We start from the raw sequence: 4458 nt of genomic DNA, 5'->3' as shown, positions 1-4458 counted from the left end.
CTTGGTCAAGAACAGTTGTACAGATGTCAAATTCACTCTATAATATGGAATATGGATTGAGCATGCATATGGCACATGTAAAGATAAATTGGAAGAATTGCAGATGTCAATACTGATGAATCAACACTTTAGATCAATGGCTGACGTGACCTGATCTCCAAAGAAAGAAAGTGTCACTATACATCAGAACAGAAGTTTACATCATGTTCTAGTGATGCTTATAAGCAGCATGAATGCACACGTCACCATGACTTCCCTATTCAGATAGAATATAAAGGCAGAGTTTTGGAATGACTGCAGTATTAGTATTAGAACAGTAGCATTCCTGCAGTCTCCAGTCCCCCAGGACTAATCAGCTAACATGCATCACTCTCTGACACCACGACAAGCAGTCTGCCTGTTTTGTTTGGTGACCATTCTGTCAAGCTGTGTTCTTGGAGGTGAGTGTTCTTTATATATATAAACATGGACGTAATTTTGATTTCAAAAGTGGGTGGGACATAGATTCGTCGCTATTTAAATATTTAGTTTTAACCGTAAAAACTGGGGGGGACCAAAGCCGGCTTTTGAAAAAGTGGGGGGGACATGTCCCCCCCCAAAATTACGTCCGTGTATATAAACCAAACTATGTTTGCTATATATAATAAAAACATTTATGTCTCTTATTATATCACATGCTCCTATTATGCTACGATTATAACATCTAATACGTTGTTTATCCACCTCCACTTTTCTTGTGCCATGTCACAGAGCTCTCTCAGAACCACAAACCGTATCACCATAGAAGTAAGTCAGTATGTGTTCTTTATATGTATACATCAGATTACGTTTGCTGTATAATTGAAACATGTTTGCTATTTTATCATATGCTCCTATTATGCTACAATTATAACATCTACTATAAAAAAAACTGAATATGTTTCTTATGCACCACCACTTTTCTTGTGTTGTGACTTAGAGGTCTCACAGGACAGCAAACCGTATACATGCTGTCATCGCACCAGCCCTGTTCCAATTAGGGGCCCTATTACAAAATGTGTACATCTCCCAGCAAGACGCAAGTGCCTCGAGGCTTATCTGTGAGTTTTTATTTGGAAAAACTCAGACTTGAATTAAACCATCTTCACTGTATATGACAAGAGCTGACTTTTGTTTTGCTGTTCATGCTTTATTGTTTGTTCTGAGTGATGGTATAAATGTCATGGATATATTGTTTGCTAACAGTTGACCAAGTGGCAAAAACATGTTTGTTCACTCTAAATCTTCCACCCTTCACAGATTTATCATGAAGAATGGAAAAGAGCATTGCAGCAGTGTGGATGCAATTGGGATCAATAATACGTTGGCAAAACTGGAAAAGGTGAAGTTGGATATGTTTGGACGCAACTAGATTTAGTGAAAATGGTGAAAGTGAAATGTCTCTGGTAGTGAAGCAAAGCAGAGTGAAATGCTAAGTTTTATATTACATCCCTTTTTAGTTTCTGATGTGATGTTATAAAAATATAACTGCAATCTCTCTTGCTGATCTCTCTTTCCTCTCTTCAACATATTCTACAGAAAGGCAACCCATGTGTGGACCTCACCCAATACTGAAACAAGAACTGAAGAAGCACACAGTGTATTGGATAAGAATCAGAAGCTCATATTCATTCCTCCCATCAGCCACCTCAACCTCAGGAACACAGGAAGGAGACGAGACCCCAGTCTTTATGCAGCATACTGGGAAAAACCAGATAGTCATCTTTCTGATTACATCACTTCATACTCTGAAATAAATAGTTTCATTATTTTTGTGTACCCTGTTCAAAAATTCTTTTAATTTATTTATAACCTCTTGTTATATTGTTAACCTCTTGACTTAATTTAAATTGTACCTGTCACACTACAGCCCCTGACCCCTCCCCTTTGGGCATGTGTTTATATTGTCTACGTCTAGTCGTCTGCGTTTGTGGATCTTCATGGGTGTGGTTGTGTCTGAATTTGTTCATCAGTCTCACCTGTGGCTCATCTCGTGATCACTCGGGGCTTATGTGGTTTGTCTATTTAATGTGCATTCGCGCAGTGTCCCATGCTCGTCTTTGTATGAGTCAGTCACATTTACATGTGTAAGTGTTATACGTGTGCTGTCTGCGCTTATTTGTATTAATAAAGTGACGTTAGTGTGTGCAAGATCGAACTCGTGCCTCGTCCTTCTCTCAGAGCCCAGTGTCACAGTACCTCAAACATTATGAAAGCAATTTAATTGTGGTTATTTCTTTATTTACTAAATCTCTATTTTAATCACAGTAAATTTAGTTCTAATAGATATACATTTTTAAAATATAAATCTAAATATTAGTTTGCCATAGTTCCCCACTGAAACAACCAACACAATAAACTAAAGTAGTGTGCACTTATTTAACAGTCTCTGTATTATTGTCTACTAATTAGTACTCACTTGCAAACGTCCATCTCAGCTGCTGCAGAACTCACATAAACAGAAACAGAACAGTCACCAAACAAAACAGGCAGACTGCTTGTCGTGGTGTCAGAGAGTGATGCATGTTAGATGATTAGTCCTGGGGGACTGGAGACTGCAGGAATGCTACTGTTCTAATTGTCAGGTCCTGCACTCCCCGGTTTCGCCACCAGAGGTCTGACTCCCCAGAGTTTTATTGTGGCCCAGCTGTCTGTCATTACATCTGATTGACAAGCATATTTAACACTGCCCAGCCCTCTTGCTCTTTGCGAAGTATTGCCATTCTTTCTTAGTTTGCATACCGAGCGTTTATATCTATTTAGCCTTTCTGTGTATGATTCTCTGTCTGGTTTTCTTGACGTTGCCTTTGCCTTGCCCTCGACATTACCTCTGTTATCTGGATTATTCGACCCCTGCTTGTACGACTACGTTTTCTGGATTGTCCTATATTAAACCTTTTGACCTGCACATGGATCCCATCCTGCCACATGATTCTGATCCATTACACTAATACTAATACTGCAGTCATTTCAACAATCTGCCTTTATATTGTTTCATGTGTGGACATGACCAAGACACAAACAGGAAATGGAGAATGCACTCTAGGTCATTAGAGTCAAATACTAATTTCACTTCCACTCATTGGACTAACCAAAAGACGAATTCATGTGTGGCCGCAGTGAGCTTATCCTAACAAAATACAAAAATAAAAAAAACAAAAATAATCCCACTTCAGTATGAATACGTCACCGCGGAAATATCCACCTAAAAACTTTTTTTAAATCCCCCCACTCAAACCTACCAATTCAATAGAAAAATTACAGGCAGGACAAACCAGTACTGATTTTGTGACGTTCGGGCTACGCCAAGGACGAGACACAGAATCCTCGATTTTGTAGACAGACGTCACTTTTTAATGCACACAGGTATTGCGCAATAGCGCACGAGAAACACACACGAGTCACGCAACGTGCAGACTTAGACAACGACGAGCACAGGACACTGCGCGAGCGCACATTAAATAGGCAAGACACATTAGCCCCACGTGATCACGAGACGATTCACAGGTGAGACTTATAAATCACACGACAAAACCCCAACCACGTATATCCACTGACGCAGACAAAGCACGTGGACAATGTTTACACACGCCAAAAAGGGAGGGGCCGGGGTCCTCAACGTGACAGACGCCCCCTCCAAGGGCACTACCCGTCCCGGGGTGCCAACAGGACCGAGTGCCCCGAATCCACGACGATGGGCGGATCCGACGCGCTCAGTCCTGCGTCTGGGAGGTGACCGCCCTTGGTGAAGCGTCCGCCACGGACTGCCTAGAACACCCTCCCTGGGAAAACGGGGGAAAAGACGGGAGACACATTAAACGGAACAGAAACAAACACACAGACTGGCATACTCACACACAGAGGCACAAACGGGAACAGGGGGTTTGGCAGACACACGGGAAGACTGACGAACACTGGCACAGACAAACACATAACAGGCGCCAGGCTGCGCGCCAGGAGTAGAGCATAGAGGGTAGAGAGATCGGGAGCCGCAGTGGTCGGTCCTCCGCCAGGCGTCGCTGCGAAAACTCTGTTGGGAGCAGCTTGGCTGCCGGACGCGCCTGGTGCAGCGCGGCTGGCTTGCGCGCCTGATGCAGCGCGGCTGGCTTGCGCGCCTGGCGCACCGCGGCTGGCGTACGCGTATGGCGCACCGTGGCTGGCGTACGCGTATGGAGCACCGCGGCTGGCGTACGCGCCTGGTGCACCGCGGCTGGCAGACGCCCCGTGCGGGCCGTTTGGGGTTTCCTCGGCAATGTCCATGTCCTCCTCCCTCCCCTGGCTCCGCTCCATGGACTGCTCCGGGCTGCCACCCCGGGAGCAGTCCATTTTACTGTCGCCGGAGAGAGTGGAAGAGGGCGTCCGCTTCCCTCTCACGGTCTCCACAGACATCTCTGAGGGGGGAGGGCTCTCTTCTCCCTCCGTGGTATAGGAGCCCTCGGA

General features: G+C 44.5%; 1 long non-coding RNA gene across 1 annotated transcript; it reads left to right on the top strand.

The window, feature by feature from the left end:
• The first annotated feature begins 232 nt into the window (after positions 1–232).
• Positions 233–2161, top strand: LOC143518223 (uncharacterized). The gene is made up of 5 exons (XR_013132096.1): positions 233–440; positions 751–786; positions 959–1079; positions 1279–1360; positions 1558–2161. It is a non-coding gene; the product is annotated as an uncharacterized LOC143518223 (long non-coding RNA).
• Positions 2162–4458: the final 2297 nt, after the last annotated feature.

Source organism: Brachyhypopomus gauderio, chromosome 7, assembly GCF_052324685.1.
Source record: "Brachyhypopomus gauderio isolate BG-103 chromosome 7, BGAUD_0.2, whole genome shotgun sequence".
Lineage (NCBI taxonomy): Eukaryota > Metazoa > Chordata > Actinopteri > Gymnotiformes > Hypopomidae > Brachyhypopomus > Brachyhypopomus gauderio.
Note: the sequence above shows the minus strand (reverse complement) of the source record. Positions and strands in the feature narration are given on the sequence as shown.